A 22,404-nucleotide genomic window follows, 5' to 3' on the forward strand; every position below is an offset into this window, starting at 1 on the left:
TATTGAATGCTTGAGGGTTTGGACACGAAATGTTTCAATACTAAGTGTTCTTAATATCTCTAGAAAGGCTATACACATAGACCATGACTACTTGCAAGGGAATATGACTTGCCTTTTGATAGAAAGTTAGATTAATTTAGTTAATTCAGCTTCTCTGGGTCTATAATCCCAGTTTTTATCACCAATAAGTCATATGAGTTTTGATAAGCAATTTAGTTCCTTATAGTTGAATTTTCCACCTTTCAAAATACAGTGAAAACCATAAAATTTTTTATTTTATTAATGAAATGTTATACTGTAGCTAAAGAATTTGGAAAGGCAACTGATACAAAGCCATCATTCAATAAATCTTAACTATCAGTAGTATGAGTGGTGGCTTTCATAAAGGCATTAGTAATTATAGTAGTAGCAATTGTTCTAAACAAGCTCAGCAGACAAGTTCTAAGTAAGTCTGGTGTATATACCAAAACACTTTCTCACAAAAGCAAGACAGTTAGCTGATCCTGGTGGCTCAGGTCTATAATCCAAGCACTGGTGTAGCTGAGGAAGCAAGATTCCTAAAAATACAAATCCATATTGGGATGTATAGTGAGTTCCAGGCCAACATGGGCTGCAGTGTGAGAAAATGTCTTTTTAAAAAATTAACCCACGAATAATAACTGTAATACTAATTAAGACAATTTTCTTGGTCACTCTAAAGAATATTCCTTTTGGGAACTGGAGAGAGGACGCAGTGGTTAAGAGCACTGGTTGCTCTAGCAAAGGACCTGGGTTCATTTCCCAGCACCCACATGAGGGCTAACAACTGTCTATAACTACAGTTCCAGGGGATCTGATGCCTTCTGACCTCCAGGTGCTTTGGATGATACAGGTGCACTTACACACATGCTGACAATATACTCATACACATAAAATAAAAATAATAAATAAAATATTTTTAAAAGGATATTCCCTTTGTTCCTTGGTCTTGCCAGGGGATCATATTTCTCACCTTTTAAAGTATACAGAATTAAAAGGAACTATTTTCATGGCACATGAAGGCTTTATTCTCTTCTTTAATTATTGTATTATTGCTTGTTTTGCTTTTGTGTGTTGTTTCTTTGATCCAGAAAAACATAAAAATGACAAGAAACAAGTGGTCAATAAATATTTTTAAAACTATTCAACATTCTTAGCCATCAAGGAAATGCAAATTAAAACTCCTTTGAAAGTCCTTCTCATTCCAGTAAGAGTGGCTGTTATCAAGCAAACAAATGCTAGTCAGGATGTGGGGAAAGAGGGAGCATTACACAGTATTAATAGGAGTGTGATCTGGTGGAGCTGCTATGGAAATCAATAAAGTCTGTCAGCAGACTAGAAATGGATCTCCCATATTAACCAACTATACACCTCCTAGGTGTATACACAAAGGATTTTATATCCTACCCCAGAGATATTTCTATATCCGTGTTCATTGTTGCTCTATTTATGGTAGAATCAGCATACATGTTCAACTGATGAATGGTTAATGAATATGGGATACATAAATAGAATGGAATTTAGTTCAACAATAATGAAAAATGGAATTTGTAGGAAAATGGGTGTATTAATTAAAGTGAGCCAGTTCTGAAAGATAAATAATGAAATACTGTTTATTCTCTCTCATATGTAAAGACTTGCTTTCACTGTGTGTGTGTGTGTGTGTGTGTGTGTGTGTGTGTGTGTGTGTGGTCCATGAGATAGGAAAGCAGTGTTGAGGAAGGTAGGGAAAAGAAATACAACACACGCAACATGAAAGTGGTAAAGAGACTATGGAGGATCGAAGGTTTCAAGGTGGAGCTGATGGTTGGAAAAGGTGGAGAGGAGATTCAACAATAACAACAAAATTACTTTGTGCACTAATTAAATGTATCAAAGTACAAAAATAAGAAAAATGAAATATTAAACTCTTGAAGAAAAATCCAGTCATAAATGTGCATGATGGTAATAACAGTAGCATAGGAAATCTAGACCTGAGGGGTGTTCATCTTCACAGAGTGATGTACCTGTATTGCTACCTAAGCTGTATCCCAGAAAGATAAGCTCACAATTACTTCAAGAGAACCGAGGGGCTGGAAAGAGGGCTCATCATTTAAGGGTACTGGCTGCTCTCGCATAGGACCTAGGTTTGGTTGCCAACATCCACATAGCAGCTAACATCCGTCAAAACTCTACTTCCAGGGGATCCAAGTCTCTCTCCTGGTCTCTGCAGGCATTGCACACATGAGTGCACTTACATACATGCTGGCAAAACATTCATACACACACACACAAATTTTTTTTTAAAGAGAACTGAGTAAATAGCTCAAAGAACAGATGATCTGGTAAACTGATGGTATAACAGAACATACAACATTGTAAGTATTTGAGAAGGCAAACTAGGTATGCAATATTGACTGGAATAATGAGAAAGCTTGGGACTCCAAAAGATAACAAAGAAAATACATTCTTGCAATTTTCTACGGTAGTTTCTTTTCTCAACACAATCTATACTAGAGCAAAGAGCTCTGCAAAATATATCTTTACTACTGTTATATTGATTACAGTGAGAAATAATTGCTTCTCCCAAAGTTTTCAATTAGGTTGTTCTATAGGCAAAGTAACAGATGAACTGCTCAATGAGTCTCAAACCTTAGAGTAGCAGATTCTATCCAAAGCATAGTTAAATATAAAGAATGCTAGGTCTTTAACTGCAAAGATTTGTCTACAGGAGTAGATTGGGACTGGGTAAGACACTAGAATTCTGGATTTATTTTATTTTTATTTTTGCCAGTTTCTAATGAAATTTGCTTAAGGGGGCCCACAGATCACACTTTGAGAAACAATGAAATATACATAATCTCAAGTGTGTCTTGAAATTCCTTACTTTTTGCTAAGTTATGATCACTGTGCCACTGTTCTCTGAAATTTTCCTATTGATGCATTGATTTTTCTCTGTTGTGTATATTTTTCCTTTCGGTAATATTTTAGAATATCCTGTTTTGTTTGGTTTTGAATTTATATCTTGCTGAACCTTTTTCTTTTCTTCATCATCTTGATTTACTGCTACTAATTAATCCTCTCTTATTCATTAGTATACGCCAAATTCTTGAGTGTGTTGATGAAGGAAGTATTTTCAATAATGATACATGACAATTTTTGAGCACTTCTTATTTTCCTAGATGTATGCTTAAGTATTTGACATCATATGTGGTGAAAGCTATTGTTACCTCCATGTGATACATAAGGAAACTGAGGTTATAAAAGGTGAAAGAGTTGTGCAATGTGCATTTGTTTTTAATGTAGCAGAAATTACAGAGCACCACTGTATAGCACCTAGATTCTGTGCTGTTAACATCACAAAAGGACTTTGGAGATACATTCCAGTGGGATAAACAATCTCTTCCTGAGTCTCTTATAAAGGGTGATGAACCCTGAGAAGATTAGTACAATGCATCACTGACACCTCAGGGACCCGAGATAGCAAGCAACTTGGCCTTGCCAGGTTATTATCTTTTGTAAATAGTGAGTCTTTTCTGCTTGTCTGGGCAGGGTGAACAAGTGAAGGGCAAACTTGATAAGGAGGAAATGAATGTGCTAATTCAATTTCTCTGAAGTTTACATCAAAATTAAAAGTTCTACGTCAAAGCAATGGATGCGATTTCTTGAGAATTTAACAGACATACTCATCTATTTTTTAAAAGCTGTAAGAAAAGGAAAACAAAAGTTTGAACAAATTCCCTTTCTGGGGCCCTGGTTTGGAATGAAAATTTAGGCCTAAAGATGCCCCTTTCACTGACTCTCACAACAGAAATCTTTGAGGCAAGCCAGGCATCCAGACTTCATTGAAGCTCCACTATAGTAGAAAAATAGGAAAATAAAAATTTCATTTCAGTGGAATAAGGTTGTACTCCTCAATGGAGTCTTCTTCAGTAACTGATGCCTTGTCAGAAAACCTGCTGGCTTCAGTCTTTTTAGCATTAATTCAACAGTATGTATTGCATTTCCTTGCTCAGAATAACATAGGAAATAAAACCTTCTCCTATTAGTAAGAATATCATAAGGTACAAACACAGTGATCCTAAATGTGTTCAATGTTTGTAGATGTTCCATTGGAAAGGCATAAAATCAATGAAGACTGGAATAGTGCCAAGGAGTACCATCAAGTTGTACAGATTGTCTTAAATAAGAATTTTCCTGCCCATAGCCCAAGGTTTATCCTCTAGAAGGCTTAGAGAAATGCTATTAAATTGCAAATTCAAATACAAATCTTCCAGTTGGAACACTCAGATTACATCATGGCTCTGGATTACAAAATCAGATCAAAGTATCAATCATAATTTTAAATTGAAGTTGCTTCTGAGACCAGAAGTTTAGTGTATATTTTAACTGAATTGTATGCATTCCATACAATAAATAGATCTTAATCATATTTAGACCCCTTCTATCTGAATGCCCCCAGCATTGCCTGACCACTGAATTTCATGCATTCTGTCATATATTCTAAGGCATATTGATTAGAATTTGTGTTCCCAGGTTTCATTAGTGTGAGTTCATCCACTGAAGCCTATTCAACCTATCTAATGTCACTCCTTAAAGAAGACCAACTCTCCCTCACCCAGCAGTGATCAGCTGTCCAGTTTGAGTTTGCATGGGTCTTGTGCATGCCATCAACATTGCTGTAAATGCATATGAGCAAGTTTCCAGAAGCCTGGAATACTCTGTTTCCTTATGGTAATGCACTTCCGTTACCTCTTACAGTGTTTCTGCTTCCTCGTCCACAGTGGGCCCTGGGTCCTGGGTGAATGAGGTTTAATATAAGAGTATTATCCATGTACACACACTCTGCAGTCTCTTATTCTCTATACTTTAACCACTTGTGATTTTCTGTGTTCACTACCTTCTATTCCATCAGAATGAATGTGCTGGTGAGAACTGAGAGATGCACTAGTATTCTCTATACCCCCTGTTCAACTATGACCTGTGTGGCTTAGGTGTAGAGATTCCATTGTAGATGTTTCACTGCGGGATGAGAATTTCGTAGACAGGAATTCTATAGACATGATTTCTATGTATGTGACCAGTTGTGAAACTATGTATTAGTCTCCTGTTGAAAAAAGTAGCTTCTTTGAAGAGTGGTGGCTGGCATACTTGTCTGTAAATATAAGTATCCATATTAGCATTTTTGTTCTGATGTGGCTAGTGTTTTTATATCCTGACAATTACACTTATCATGCAGTTTCTTAAACTATCAGCTTCCTCATAGTAAAGTGGGGAAATAATGGGAAACACACTTCAGAAGCTTTTTGAGACAACTAAAGCCAGGTATGCACATGAAACTAAACACAATGTTTAACATACTGTAAGACCTCAAGAAACGCTACTTACTGTTAATATTCTTATAGAAACATTGTAAATACAAAGAATCAGTAACTGTGAATTGCTTGGCCCTAAATGGGATATCTATATCCCACTTCCCTCCACCCCTCCAGATTAAGTGAATATTGCAAAAGAGGGGTGAGAAAGAGTATAAGACCCAGATGTTAGATAGGAGCACTCTGAAATATTGTCTTCTAGATATGACATAGCCCATCCACTCATGAACTCACTGTGATTCTTTTCACATAACCTATGCAATATTGAGCCTATCAATATTTCATCATAGAAAGGGGAAATGCTCACGAAGTCTCATGATACCCTGAGGGACTATTGACTGCTAATGTTGGCTTGGGAAAGCAGTGTCACTTTCTTCAGTGGTATAACCATTGATAATTGCTCATGCAGACAGACCTATTCAATTTCAGAAGATCATATGAACACAGAAAGACATGAAATTAGGAAGGGGAGTTCTTGGGAAAAAGAAAGGTTTCAGCAGATAAGAAGTAATGAGATAGTGCATTAGGGGGAAGAAGGACTTAAAAACCATTTCATAAGTGTTTTGAACTGTTAAAAATAAAAAATAGCCAAGTGTGGTGGCACACGTCTTTAATCCCAGCCCTTTGGAGGCAGAAGCAAGTGGATCTATAGGTGAGTTTGAGGCTAGCCTGGTCTACATAGGGAGTTCCAGACCAACTGGGACTACAGGGAGACCCTCTCTCAAAAAGACCAAAAAAACGTAAATAAAAATTAAAAATACAGGGACTGTAGAGATGGCTCAGTGATTAAGAGCGCTGGCTGCTTTTGCAGAGGACCCAGGTTCGATTCCCAGCACCCACATGGCACCTACGAACTGTCTTTAACTCCAGTTCCAAGGGAATCTGAAGCCCTCTTCTGACCTCCACAACAATGCACGACACGGGTGCACTCACATACATGCAGGCAATACACTCATACACCTAAAATAAAAATAATAAATATAATTTAAAAAAATTTAAATCAAAGGTACTCCTTTTTAAGTGTTTCAAATGTTTTCAATTTTTTATTGGTCGTACGTAATAAGGTGTTTCATTCTGACGTTTTCATACTCGTATGTAACACACCGCAAGATAATTATGTATGAGGCTCCAGTGACACTGGTTGCATGGTACAAAGAGTCAACAAAAGTAAAGGTTGATGACCACTATGTATACTAAAATCAATAGCCTGCCTATTGTCATAACCAAGGACACCTTTTTGCTAAGTACAACTATTATTTAAAATGTAAATAGTGTTCATTGCTACATGCTGGCATGATGAAAAACAAACTGAATTTTCTCAAAGAAAAACAACAACAACAGCGACAAAGTGTGGTCATTTTCCTGTTGCCCTCATCTTATGCTTGTGTGGGTACATGTAAAATGTCCAGGTACTGTCATGTAAGGATTCATCTACAAGAGACAGGCAATCATATGTTAATTCAGAGCATCAAACTGCAACATGAAACTCAAAATTAAGTCATAAGTTATCCATACTGACCTGTTTTCAATAGTAAATTAAAGGAAGATTCTACTGAATTTTCAGGACAGATATGCTATATTATGGTTGCTTTTAAAGAAAATCTACAATTTAATCCTTCCTGTTATAAAAAGCAGGAAGTATTCTGAAGGGATTTGTAAAGATGATTTCTTCATACCTAGAGGTTTGCACTATGTAATGCTATGCAGATTGCTATGTGCCTAATAGGTGTTTGACATTTACTATGTAGTTGTTTTCTTTTGAAATAGAAAAATTATGTCAATACTACTCAAATATTTGAAGGCAAAAGGACAATCCACATGATTGTTTATTGGCAAACAATGACTCTAAATGATTTTTATTTCACAATGAATAATTCTAGCAGAAATAAAGCAAATAAGTAATCACCTAATCTTACGTATAGAATAAAAATAGTGAATCAGGAAAAGGGAAAGTTACTATAAGTTTAAAAAGACGAATCCAGCCAGGCGTGGTGGCTCATGCTCTTATTCCCAGCACTTGGGTGGCAGAAGCAAGGATGATCTCTGTGACATCAAGGCCAGTCTGGTCTTCATAGAGAGTTCCAGAGTAGCTGAGGGTACACAGGAATTTTCTGTCTCAGAAAAAATAACAACATGCAGTACATAGTGGCACATGCCTTTAAATCCCAACACACAGGAGGCAGAGGTAGGTGGATCACTGTGAGACAGAGGCCAACCTGGTCTGTATATCTAGTTCCAGGAGAGCTGAGGTTACAGGGAGACACTGTCTCAAAAAACCACCACCAACTACAACAATAAAAGACAAAAATAACAATAAAATTATTTTAAAAATTCACATAGGCTAGCATGGGCACTGGCCCATTTCTTCTCTTAGCACCTCAGACCTCTAAACTACCCTCTTGGCTCAGACTCCTACTGCTTCCTGATCCTTTGCACCTAGACCAACCCAATTCCTCAGTCTACTCCCCTGGAGTCCTAAAAGCCTGTTCCCTCCACCACCTTGCCTTGCACATCTGAAGCCAGCCTTCATCCCTGGCCTGCCCAACGCCCAAATTCCTGAGGCCAGCATCTTTCCTGGATGCCTGCGACCAGCCTCCTTCCCTGCTTGCTCTGAATTCCTGAGATCAGCCTCCTTCCATGACTTCCTGGGAGTCTTGAATCCTACCTCTACCTAGCAATCCTCCCAAATTGTACTGGGCCTGTTGACTAGAGGGATCCAGACTCTAGGAGAAAGTATGAGAGCATCTGATCCTCATGAGACTTGGGCCTCTGTCAGAACTCCTGAGCAGTAGGACTAAAGCCATCCGGCCCCTGCAATATAAAATCAAAAGAGAGAACCTGAAGCCTAGACCAACCAGCTTTTCATTCCCAACAAGTAAACCACAAAGGCACATAAAGGTAACAAACAGAAGCAGACTTAACTCAACAAAGGAAGGCTTGAGTCTCACACAAGAATCAGAAACTACAAAAAAAATCCATATGTCAAAGGAACAGTGAAAAAAAATTAACATGAAAAACCCAAATAACAGATTCCCACCAATACCAACAATCTTGTAGAGGAGTGCAATCAGAACCCCCTAGGGATAACACAGGATATGGAATTCAAAAGAACAATTATAAACATGATAAAAGAATTCAGTGAATTTAAAGAACACACAAACAAAGAAATCAAAGAACTAAAAGAAGATAGGGATAAACTTCTGAATGAATTCAGAAAAAAGAAATATTGAAAAATATTCAGGCTGAAATGAAGAAGGAATTGAAACACTCAATAAGCCAATTAAAAATGACAGGAGAAAGCCTTACCACTAGGATGAATGAAATGGAAAACAGATTATCAAGACTGGAAGGTAAAGTGGGCGAATTAGACCATTCAAGCAAAAATTACAAAAAATTTAGTAAAACACAAGAATGGAATATGCAGGAATTATGTGACACCATAAAAAAACAAACTTGCTGGGCATGGTGGCACATGCCTTTAATCCCAGCACTTGAGAGGCAGAGGCAGGTGGATCTTTGTGAGGACAGCCTGGTCTACATAGTTAGTTCCAGGACAGCTGAAGCTACAGGAAGCCCCTGTTTCAAAAAAACAAAAAAAAAAAAAAAAACAGAAAAACTTATGCATCACAGGCATAGAGGAAGGAGAAGAATCTGAGGATAATGGTATGGACCAGATCTTCAACAGGATTGTAGAAGAAAATTTCCAAAATTGAAGAAAGACAAACCCATACAAATACAAGAAACACATAGAACAACAAACAGACAGGACCAGAAAAGAAACTCCCTAGGGCTCATCATAGTAAAAACACTAAATGTACAGAACAAAGAGAGAATATTGAAAGCTGCATAAGAAAAGCAACGTCACATATAAGGGAAAACCCATCGGAATTACAGATGATTTTTCAGTGCAAACTATGAAAGCAAGAAGAGCCTGGACCAAAGTATTCCCAGTTCTAAATGAACAAAGATGCCAACCCATATTACTTTATCTAGCCAAAATATCAATTATACATGAAGGGGAAAGAAAAATCTTCCATGACATAACCAGGCTGAAAGAATTCATGTCCATAAAACCAGCCCTTCAGAGACTTCTTGAAGCAATACAAAGAGCTGAAGAAAGGAACAACTATACCAAAGGGGTAACAAAGACATTTAATGAAGTTATAACTATAGAAATGCACAGTTATACCAAGAATGGAAACAGAAATCAAATCAACAGGAATCAACACACAGCTTTCAATAATAACTTTAAATAACAAACAATGGATGAACTCTCAAGTCAAAAGACACAGACTAGTTGAATGGATGAAGAAACAAAACCCATCTTTGGTTGTCTGCAGGAAATCCATCTGAATTTCAAGGACAGGCACTACCTTAAGGTGAAAAGATAGAAAAATATATTCCAAATAAATGGTACCTAATAAAAAAGCAGGAGTTGCAATTCTGATATCTGACAAAACAGACTTCAAACTAAAATTAATCAGAAGAAAAAAAGAGGGCCACTTCATTCTGATCAAAAGAACAATTGACCGAGAAGGTATTACAGTCATGAACACATATTCACTAAACGCTGGTGCACTCAACTTCATAAAAACAGTACAAGACTTTAAGACCCAGATTAATCCCTACTCATTAAGAGTAGGGGACTTCAATACCCCATTGTTTGCATTAGATCAGTCAACAGGACAGAGAATTAACAGAGAGACATCTCAATTAAACAATACCATATATCAAATGGACCTAACAGACATCTACCAAGTGTTCCACCCAAGCACCAAAGAATATATTTTCTATTCTGTGCCCCATGGAACTTTCTCCAAAATCAACCACATATAGGCCACAAAACAAGCCTCAACGAATGCAAAAAGATTGGAATAAATCCCTGCATTCTAGCAGACCACAATGCAATAAAGCTTGAAATCAACACCCAAAGAATCCCTAGATGAACACATGGAAATTAAACAACACACTCTTGAATGATGTATGGGTCAAAGAAGAAATTAAGAAAGAAATAAAATTTTTCCTGGAACTAAAATAAAAGGACAATAAAACAGAACAAAACCTTTGGGACATGTTGAAAGCAGTCCTTAGAGGGAAGTTTATAGCTCTAAGGGCCTATGTTAAAAAATCAGAAAGAACACAAATAAATTGCTTAACATTGCAGCTCAAGACACTTGAAAAGCAACAAGAAAATGAAATCCAAACCCAGCAGACAAGAAGAAATAACAAAAATCAGAGCAGAAATTAATGAAATAAAAACAAAGAAAGCAATACAAAGACTCAACAAATCCTTAGCTGGTACTATGATAAGATAAACAAGACTAACAGACCCCTAGCACAGTTAACCAAAAGTAATAGCACCTCCAAATCAATAAAATCAGAGATGAAAGGGGAAACATCACAACAGACACCAAAAAGGTCCATAATATTATAAGGGAATACTATAAAAACCTATATGCTACTAAATTTGAAAACAAAAAGAAATGGAATGGTATCTAAAAGCATGGGAATCACCAAAACTAAATGAAGAAGAGATCAACATCTTAAACTGACCCATAACACACCAGGAAATTGAATCAGTATTACAAAACCTCCAATTAAAAAAAAAAAAAAAAAACTACTTAATTTATTCAAAAAGATAGAAATGGAGGGAGAACTTCTGAATTCCTTCTATGAAGCCATCACCTCTAGTACTAAAACCAGATAAAGATACAACCAAAACAGAAAACTGTAGACCATTATCCTTAATGAACATAGATGCAAAAATTCTCAACAAAATATTGCAAACTGCACAGAGACACACATCAAAAAGATCATCCACCATGATCAAGTTAAGTTTATTGCAGAGATGCAGGGATAGTTTAATATATGCAAGGCAATAAAAGTGATCAATCATATGAATATACTCAAAGACAAGAGCCACATGGTCATCCAATAGATGCAGAGAAGGCTTTTGAAAAATTAAACATGCATTTATGTTCAAAGTCTTAGAGGGAATTGGACTGAAGGGAACAGAGTTCAACATAATTAAAGCCATATACAACAAACCCATAGCCAATATCATTCTAAATGGAGGAAAACCTGAAAACATTCCCATTAAAATCAGGAACCAGACAAGGCTTTACACTATCTCCACTCCTTTTTAACATAGTGCTTGAAAACCTTGCAAGAGCAATATGAAAAGAGAAGGAAATGGAAATTAAAAGAGTCATAATTCAAAAAGATTAAATTATCCCTTTTTAAGGATGATATGATACTATATCTAAGAGATGCAAAATTTCCACCAGAAAGCTCCAAAAATGGTTAACACTTTCAAGAAACTGGCAGGCTACAACATTAATCTACAAAAGTCTGTAGCCTTTTTATATACCAATAACAAGCAATCAGAGAAAGAATACAAAGAAACACTCCCTTTCTCAATAGCCTCAAAAATAAATCTCAGAATAAACTTGACCAATGACATTAAAGACCTCTACAATGAACATTTTAGATCTTTAAAGAAAGAGATTGAGGAAGACACCAGAAGACTGAAGGATGTCCCATCATCATGGATTGGAAGAATTAATATTGTGAAAATGACCATCCTACCAAAAGCCATTTATAGATCAATGCAATGCCAATCAAAACCTCCATGACATTTTTTTACAGAATTGGAAAAAAACATCCTAAGATTCATATGGAAGCACAAAAAGACTTTGGATAACCAGAGCAACCCTGAGCACTAAGAGTAATGCTGGGGAGATTACTATACCAGAGCTATAGTCAATAAAAACAATATGGTACTGGCATAAAAATAGGCCCATAGACCAATGGAACAAAATGAAGACCCAAATATGAGCACATGCAATTTCAGCCACCTGATATTTGACAAATTGGCCAAGAACATTTACTGGAGGAAAGACAGTATTTTCAGCAAATGGTGCTGGAAAAACTGAGTGTCCACCTGTAGAAGAATGAAACTAAACTACCCTATCTTTCACCTTGCACAAAAGTCAATTCCAAATGGATCAAAGACCTCAATGTGGAACCCGAAACTCTGAAACTGTTAGCAGAAGACAGTGACAATAACCTATAAGATATTAGTGTAGGAAAAGGAGTTTCTAAACAGGACATCAGTTACTCAGGAAATAAGGTCAAGAATCAACAAATGGGACCTCATTATACTTAAAAGCTTCTGTACACCAAAAGAAGCAAACAAGAAAGTGAAGCGAAAAATGACAGAGTGGGAGAAAATCTTCACCAGCGACACATTGACAGAGGTTTAATATCAAGAATTTATAGAGAACTCAAAGAACAAAGAATCAATAAAGGATGTAACCCAATTAAAAGATGGGCCAAGGGAGCAGAAACTAAGCAAGAATGAACTAAAGAGACATCTGAAAACTGAGAAGAAAGTGGCAGAGAAAGAGCCCAAGTAAAAAGAGCTCAGTGAGAAGCAGCTAGGCCAGGCTGCTGCTGCCACCAGCCACACTGCTGACAATGGTGTGGGTGCTGAGGAGGAGACCCTGGAACCAAATGTAGGATCTATGCCAAGACAGCTTCTGGGGGGAAGCTCATGTTCTATGACCGTCATGGAGAGGGGATCAAGTTTCAAGTCATGGCCAACTCCAGGAATTATAAATCCAAGGAAGAATTTGTTCGTATCAATAACAAACTGTGGCGTGGAGACATTATTGGAGTTCTGGGGAATCCTGGGAAAACCAGGAAAAGAATGAGCTAAGCATCATTCCCTATGAAATCACACTGCTGTCTCCCTGCCTACATGTACTGCCTCATCTTCACTTTGGCTGAAAAGACAAGGAAACAAGGTATCATCAGAGGTACTTGGATTTAATACTAAATGACTTCGTGAGACAGAAATTTATCGCCCACTCTAAGATCATCTCATACATAGGAAAAATCTTGGATGAGCTGGGATTCCTGGAGAACAAGACTCCCATGATGAACATCATCTCTGGGGGAGCTGTGGCCAAGCCTTTCATCAACTATCACAATGAGCTGGATATAAACTTATATATGAGAATTGCTCCAGAAATCTACTGCAAGATGCTTGTAGTTGGTGGCATTCACAGAGTTTATGAAATTGGGAGCCAGTTTTGGAATGAAGGAATTGACTTGACTCACAATCCTGAACTCACCACCTGTGAATTTTAGATGGCCTACACAGACTATCATGACCTCATGGAAATCACAGAGAAGATCCTATCAGGTATGGTGAAAAACATTACAGTTAGTTAAAAGATCAACTACCACCCAGATGGGCCAGAAGGCCAAGCCTACGAGATTGACTTCACCCCACATTTCTGAAGAATCAGCATGATAGAAGAGCATGAGAAAGCCATGGGTGTAAAGTTGCCAGAAACTAACCTCTTTGAAACTGAAGAAACTCACAAAATTTGTGATGATATTTTTGTGGCAAAAGCTGTTGAATTCCCTCCACCTTGGACCACAGCCAGGCTCCTTGATAAGCTTGTTGGAGAGTTCCTCAAAGTGACATGCATCAATCATGCATCCATCAGTGATCACACAAAGATAATGAGCCCTTTGGCCAAATTGCACCACTCCAAAGAAGGTCTGACTGAATGCTTTGAGCTGTTTGTCATGAAGAAGGAGATATGCAATGCCTACACCAAGCTGAGTGACCTCATGTAGAAGTGGCAGCTGTTTGAAGAACAGTCCAACCCCAAGGCTGCTGGTGATGATGAGGCTATGTGCATAGATGAAAACTTTTGTACAGTCCTGGAATACAGGCTGACCCTGGCAGCTGGCTAGGGCAAGGGCATTGATCACCTCATCATGTTTCTCACAGACTCCAATAACATCAAGGAAGTGCTTCTCTTTCTTGCCATGAAACCCAAAGACAAGAAGGAAACTGTAGCAGCCACTGAAACACTGAAAAGCACAACAGTTAGCACCTGTCTAGAAAATAATATAACTGAGCATCTTCGCATTACAGCAAAAGCTCTGGTCTGAGGGAACTCGTGTGTTGCCATCCATTTGACTGCAGAGGTTCAACTACCAGAAGAGTTTCTTTTTACCTTGTTACCAAATAAACCATATTTAGGAAGATCGTGTTCTCTGAACAAATGTTTATTGGTGTAACACAAAAAAAGATGGGCTAAGATGACTAAGAAGTATCTTAAAAGGTGTTCAGCATCATTAGCAATTAGGAAAATGCAAATCAAAATCACTTTAAGATTTCATCTTACCCCAGTCAGACTGGCTAAGATCAAGAGAAATGGGAATGCTCATCCACTGCTGGTGAGATTTCAAACCTCCTCAACCTCTATGGAAATTAGTGTGGAGAACGCTTAAAAAACTAAATATGAACTTAGCATTTGACCCAATTATACTACTCCTTGGCATATACTCAATGAACTCACCCTTCTGCAGAGACACTACTACGTCTATGTTTATTGCTGCTCTTTTCACAATAGCTAAGAGATGGAAGCAACCTAAGTGTCCCTCAACTAATAAGTGGATAATGAAAATGTGGTATATTTATACATTGGTGTTCTGCTCAGCAGTAAAGAAAGATGAAATCATGAAATTTGCAGGTAAATGGATAGATCTAGAAACTGTTATACTAAATGAAGTAACACAGACTCAGAAAAACAAATGATGTATGTTCTCCCTCATGTGTGGTTCCTAGCACAATTCTTATAAGTGAGTATGTATCCAGATATAAATATGGGAACCTGGATAATGAAGAGGAACCAGGGAGGTAAAGGAAAAGAAAGAACCTGAGAGAGAACTGTAGGGAACATGTGTTAATGAGGGAGATATGGATAAAAATGGGGTTATTTAAATGGGAGGGGAAGGGAAGGTTATACAAGGGACCTTGAAGATAAAGGGGAAGGGCCTGAAGAGAGGTGGGACCATAGGAGAAGGGTATTATTAATGGACAAATGGGGAAAATGGGGGCACTTTAAATGGGGGAACCATGGTGGAAGGGTTAGACAGCGAGAGAGATAAATAATGCCTAGCTAGTTTTAAAAAAACAGAGGGAACCATATTAGTCCAACATCCTACTGACAAATTATACATACAACTAGTTCAAAGAATATAATATATGTCTAGGCAAGGTTTATCTGAGAACCTTTGGTTTTTGCCCAAGCTTTATCTACATAGCACATGGTAATTAAAAGTACATTCTTGGATGTTTAACAGCCATACTTTGAGGCCTATACTAATCTGGTCAGAGGCACTTAAAGGACAGTTATTGCTCCTTTCCCTCCAAGGTTGACTAAGTTCCAGGGAGTATGGATCATCTCTCAAAATGTCCTGTAACTATGGTAAGTCACCTGTCCTCTTGTTCAAGGAGGCCATGGAGACTCCACCAGATGGACTTGAACCAGTGATCAGTCTACAAAGAGGAGGGTCAACTCAAAGGAACATTTCCTCCATGCTTCCAAATGAAGCCATCCATGGTCAAGCAGGGCCTTTGACTTATCTTCACTTACGTGGAACTGGTAAAAGAAAGGAGCCAGGGGTTCCTTCCAAGCCCATGTGACCCCCGAGGAACAGTTCCTCCAATGACCTGAAGAGTAAAAATAAATTGGTTTATTTGGGCCAACTATATGGTCTTAAACACCCAAAAGGAAAGTATGACCAAAGATTAAAGTGAGCAGTATGTTTCTTTAAGAGTCCATGTGTGTAGCTAAAGGCTACATAAGAAGAAACAATGCCAAACAGGAGATACCTTCCTTTGAGTTGTTGGCCAGTGTGGCCCAACAGACTCCCAGAAAGTAACCCAGCATAGAACTTGGAAAATGAACAGTAGACCCCAATCTTTTCTAAAGGAACATTGGCAACTGATTGCTTCTAGATGAGGAAGAGCTAATCTTCCTAAAACAAGGGACTCTAGATAGGCTGATTAGACTCAGTGAACAGACTTGCACTGGGAAACAGCTAGGGGGCACTGACAACACAGTGGAGAGAAACAGGATGACAGAGTATATGGGCTCCAGTGGAGGGGCTATGAGAGGGTGCCATTTGGCATGCATCTACAAAGGTGAATAAGATTGGTTGGGATGTTCTGTATGAAATACAAAAAAATTCAATAAAGGAAAAAATTTCAGATAGAAAGTGTAATTAAATTTATTTTAAATTATTTTTTTCTCAATTACATACTGTGGTGGATCGATTTAGTCATCAACTTGACACACCTGGGTAGAGGTAACCCATATTGGGAAATTTCCTCCATTGGCCAAGTCTGTGGCCATGCCTATGGGGTATTTTCTTGATTTTTGAGTGATGTGTGACACCCAGCCCACTGTGGGCAGTGCCGCCAGTAGACAGGGTAAATGAAGAATAACTGAGACAGAAATTGGCACCAGGATCATGGGGTGTTGCTGTGACAGACCAGACCTTGGTGTTTTAGGGAGGATTGTGGAAGTGTTTGGAACTTTTGGCTGGAAAAGTCATGGAGTGCTTAGACTATGTTCCTGTGGAGCTTAGGACAGTTATGCTGAAAGAGTTGTGGACAATTCAGGCCTGGCTTATGAAGCTTCAAAGTGAAGCAGAGACTGTCAGGGCTGTTTGTGTGATGTCTTGAATTGAGAATCTATGGATTCTGGTTCAGTGGAGCTGAAGAATCAGCTGTGTTAAGAAGAGATCAGAACCTGAATTGAAACCTTTTTTTACTAAGACAGTTGATGCTAAAATTTATGCTGGTTAGCAAAGGATGAAAAATCAGCTGTAAGTAACAAGAAACCAGCATTACTGCAGCAAGATCTTCTGGGAAGAATTTCCTCAGGGTCAGCACAAATAAGTTGTGGTCCAGAGGGGGCCCAAGCCTCCATCTCAAGCTGGATACAGGACTTTGTAATGTGTCCTGCATGGTTCTGGTGTTGCAAGTGTGGAAGGGGTCACAGAGAGCACCTGAGGCTCTGCACCCTGAGAGGCCAGGTAAGAGCACTGGTGAAAGTGAAGCCTCAGTTTCAGTGGATACCCCAGCTTTTCGGAGATGCTAGAACCATGGATGACTATCAAGGGCCACAGAAAGTGTGGAATGGAGCCAGCCTGTGTCTGCGAGATGAGCTGCGTGTGCTGTGGATGGCAGAGTCAGAGAGCTAGAGCTGCCAATATCCTTTGAAGCCCAGAAGACAGTGAGTGAATCCCAGATGTCCAGCCTTGAGCTACTTTTGTGGACTTATTTTTTGCTTAGGTGTGCCTGATTCTTCCCTTTTGAAATAAGACAGTACTTGCTTGGGATTTTATAGGAACCCACAGTTAAGTCACTTTTAAAAGAGACTTTTAAGTATTTGGATTTTTTAAGGACTATGATACTTTTAAGATTTTACTGTCTTATGTTGGATATTGTTAGCATCATACATTGGGGACAAGAAAGGGAGAGATTGTGGTTTAACAGTGATGTATTCATGTGTCAACTTTATAAGGGGTCAAATTTGTTGGATAGCTTTAGTTGTCAACTTGACACACCTGGGAAGAGGGAGCCTCAATTGAAGAATTTCTCCATCAAATTGGCCTGTGGCCATGTCTGTGGGGCATTTTCTAGATTGCTAGTTGATGTGGGAGGGTCCAGCCCACTGCGGGCGATGCCATCCCTAGGCAGGTGCACCTGGGCTGTATAAGAAAGGTAGCTGAGGGCCCAGGGGAGCGAGCCAGTAAGCGGTGTTCCTCCACGGTCTTGGAAATTGCCTCCATTGAACTGGCCTGTGGCCATGCCTATGAGGTATTTCCTTGATTTTTAAATGATGCGAGAGGGCCAGTCCACTGTAGGAAGTGCTACCCCTGGGCATGTTGTTCTGTATTATATAAGAAAGCAGGCTGAGCATGAATCAGGGGATCAAGCCAGTAAGCAGTGTTCCTCAGTGACCTGTGCTCCAGCTCCTGCCTCCAGATTCCAGCCTCGAGTTCCTACCTTGGGCACCATTGTGGACTATGACCTGGGAGCTGTGACCCTAATAAACCCTTTCCTCCTCAAGTTGGTATTGGTCACAGTGTTTTGTCACAGCAATGGAGAAACAAACTAGAATAAATACAGAAAGGATGGCTTCAGTGAGGCTGAGATAAAAGAAAATTTAAATTAATCAGGTCTTTAATACATGATTAAGAAAGACAGAACAGAAAATTGACAAACAAAATGAAGATTTTGATGTTATGCAAACCTATACTAGAAACTTGATCTCAAGCATAATGGTATAGAGTGCTGGGATTTCGTGAGACCTGCTTAGTTCATTCTCGAAGACAGTCTAATTCTATGACTTAAAAGGATTGCAGTTGTTATACACATGAACTCATGGGTTGTGACTGCGTGCACTAGGCCTGCATAAGATTAAGGTAGCCAAAACTCCGGCATTGATTTGGGAGGAGCTCATAAATCTCACCCTTAGCTGAGGAGCTATTGGCAGCTAAAGGCTGATGGGGAAGAAAGAGTCATTTTTCTTTCTGGGTATGGCCAATGTTCCTGATGTCCCAGTGGATGACCCCACACCCATGTACATATGGGAAGGAATACTTGGGCTCAGTGGGCTTAAGAAAGACTAAATGAATTTGGGAGTAAGAAGCAGGAGGTATAGGAAGAGTTGGAGGGGAATGAGTAGGGGTGGATTTGATCTAAACACATTATACTCAAGTAGGAAATTCTCAAACTCTATTTTAAAAATCAGTTACAAGGATGACTTTTTTTTACTTTCTATTATGCCTTTGGCCAACTGCAAGAGAACAAATTGCCCTTCTATTCTGTTGAAGCAGTGAAATGACTTAGGCAAAGGTAAAGGGTGACAAAACCAGAGTTTAACATATAAGCACTAAAAATCCTAGAGTAAAATGATATGATACAACTGAAAAATTATATTTTTAAAAATATGAAAGCATTGAAAGTAGTTACTTATGTACTTGACTATGGTATATAATATTTCACCATATACCCAACTGTCTTTATCCTGTACTACAGAGACACTTGGATATCCATGTTCATTTCTGCTCTGTTCAAAATAGCTAGGGAATGGAATCATCCTAGATGTTCATCAACTGATCAATGGATAAGGAAAATGTTCTATATGTGCAGAATGGACCATTAATCAGCTCTAAATTAAAATGAAATAATCACATTTGTAGGCAAATGGATGGAACTGGAAAAAAATGAGTGAGGTAACAGAGACCCATACCAAATTCCTCAAATTATCTATCATATGGCGATTTTTGCTTCAAATTCTGTTTTGTGTGTTAACTTGGTGCACAGCAGAATCCTGGAAACTAGAAAGGGCACATGGGCTGGAGGATGCATTAAGGGGGGAAAGATAGCTGATTATGAGGAAAATGAAAGTAGAGAGGTGGAATACTGGGTTTTGGAGACACTTAAGCAGGGAAGAATGCGCATTACTATGCCAACATTATAATTACCTTAAAAAAAGTCCTATCTCGTAAATTTAGTTTTTAAGAGTGGGCCAGAACTCGGAGGGCACTCATTCCCATGGATATCTTTTGGAACTTTCTGTCTCCAAGAACTGTGCTTATGGAACTGTCTCGGGAGCTCCTCTGTTTCTGGAACTGTCCTCAAGCCCAGTCCCACCCATAATTTTATTCAAAATGGCTTCCCCATTGGGGAAGTACAAGTTTGACTCCACCCTAATCTGAACAGACCGTCCTGTCTTTGCATCCCTAGTTCCAGAATATCTCATTCATCCAAGGTCACGCATCCTTCCAAATCTTCACTGTGTGCAATGGAGATGGGTATGTTGCCTTTCGGTGCTTTGATGTATTATTCTCAAGAATACCCACATTCATTCATTTATTGGGTAGAGCACCAAATTGAAATTGCCCAGAGAACAAGATAAGTGCCCAAGTCACAAGACACAAGAGCACATGGTTTTGCTAATGTTAATTAAAAGTCCATTTACAAAAGTCATTCCCACAGAGGGGCATCGAAATATGGCAGAAGTCAGATTATGGGCAGAACCCAAAGGAAAGGGTATGAAAAGCCATATGGAAGCCAGTTAACAACCAGATTTATACATGTAATTTAAGGGATAGTTGATTGCATGCAATGTGAAAAAAGATAGGGTGACACTATGGGTTAAAGGAATAAACACGGATTTTCATAGAACAAAAAAGAAATGATAAGCTTTAATTCATTGAAATACCTAAATTGAAAGTCAAATAAGAACCTGGAAAATATATGGAATCACACCCTACATCTAAAGGCTGAGTATATTTTATATATGAAAGAATTATTTACAAATAATAATTAATGAACAACCCAATGAAATTTGGGCAAAAGACAAATAATGTTTTCAAAATGAATATAACATATGAACAAGGTAAACGAATTTCTTCAATCATTAAACTCCCTTATTTAAATTATATAAATTAAATCAAAGCACCATTTTATGTTCTGTTTGGTTTTATTTTCATTTCTGAGATAAGATTTTGCTGTGCAGTCTTGGACTTGGACTCACAATACTGCCTCAGCCTCCTGAGCACTGAGATTAGGGTTGTGCAACAACATGCCCAGTTCTTACCATTTTTAAACTAAGAAATTTGCAAGTATATAAAGCAGTTCTGGTAGTTTTTATTGATATAAGTGGTGAGGAGGCAAAAGAGACTTTTCATAATGATAGAACATAAATTCTTAAAATATTTCTTAAGGTCAGTTTATTATTACTGAGCAAAATCCATAAGGTTTGAAGAATCTGTAATCTAAAATCACTTCTGCTAATTTAGTGTTTTAGGCAGTCTGGCAATGTTTACCAAAAGTCTTGATAATGTACATAAAGTTTGGCTTAAAAATTCTACTTCTTGGGTTGCAAGATTGCACAGCAGGTAAAGTTACTTATCTCCAAAGCCTGACAACTTAGGTTGAATCCCTGGGACCCAAATGAAAGAAGAAAACTGACTTCAGAAAGCTGTTCACTGACTTGGAAACTAATTAATTCTCTCTCTCTCTCTCTCTCTCTCTCTCTCTCTCTCTCTCTCTCTCTCTCTCTCTTTCTCTCTCATCTCTCATCTCTCATCTGTCATCTATCTCACACACAACTCTCACACACATACAAACACACACAATAAATAAATAATATAAAAATATAAATTAAGATTTAAGTACAGTGTATTAAAAGTTTGAAATGCAAACTTAGAAGTAATTCAATTGTTGGAAATGAAGGGAATGATCATTATAACACATGCTCCCGAGTAACCTTTCAAAATTATGTTCTCTGGTTTTCTCTGGTTACCAACACAAACTTGTAACTCAACTTTCTTGAGGCTGTGTTTGAAACAAAGAAGAGCTTGAGATGGTCACAGCTGAAAACATTCTTAACTGCAACACACTTGATGAAAATCATTTGAATCACTGTGCTGAAAAATGTTTTAATTTATTTGTTTTATTTTTTGTTTTTACGGATGAAACCATAAAAACTCTTTTGTCAGTGTCTATTTTTTAAAAAAAAAATTTGGGCATTTTGTACAATACATCTTAATCATGTTTAGACCCCTGTCCCCTATCTGCAGCCACCCCCCATAGCCCACCCACTGGATTTCATGCATTCTGTCATATACTTTAAGGCCTATGAAATCAAGTTTGTGTACCCAAATGTCCCATTGTGTGAAGTCATTAATAGGAGCCTGTCAGCCTATCTAGCATCATTCCCTTAACTTCAGTTCTTCCCCACCCAGCAGTAATCAGCTGCCAATATTTCCTCTGCTAAGGTTGGGTCTTCTTTCCCATTTCCCCAGTTCTTTCTGGGTTTTTGTCTGTATTGAGTTTGCATGGGTCTGCAACTAGAGAATGTAAAATAATAGTGAACTTACATACCTTTCTATAGATCCAAAAAGAGCCTACTATAAATCTCAGTATTAAAATTTTCATTTAATTTATTCCTATTACATGAATAAATTTCTTTACTTCTAGTAATTTGAATGGTTTACATTAACTCTGTTCTATATAAACAAAATTTTCCTTTTCAGCTGTGCCCATCTCAAGCTCCTCTCCATTCAGTTGTTGTGTTCTGTACTGAAGCATGTACAGCCATTGGTTCTGCTCTGATTTCAGTTGGACTTAATGACCCAG

At 38.1% G+C, this 22,404-nt stretch overlaps 1 pseudogene; it reads left to right on the top strand.

The window, feature by feature from the left end:
• Nucleotides 1-1,770: 1,770 nt before the first annotated feature.
• Nucleotides 1,771-14,345, top strand: LOC103743016 (annotated as a pseudogene).
• The last annotated feature ends 8,059 nt before the right edge of the window (nucleotides 14,346-22,404 follow it).

The sequence above is a fragment of the Nannospalax galili genome, unplaced genomic scaffold, assembly GCF_000622305.1.
Source record: "Nannospalax galili isolate Female #2095 unplaced genomic scaffold, S.galili_v1.0 scaffold311, whole genome shotgun sequence".
Classification (NCBI taxonomy): domain Eukaryota; kingdom Metazoa; phylum Chordata; class Mammalia; order Rodentia; family Spalacidae; genus Nannospalax; species Nannospalax galili.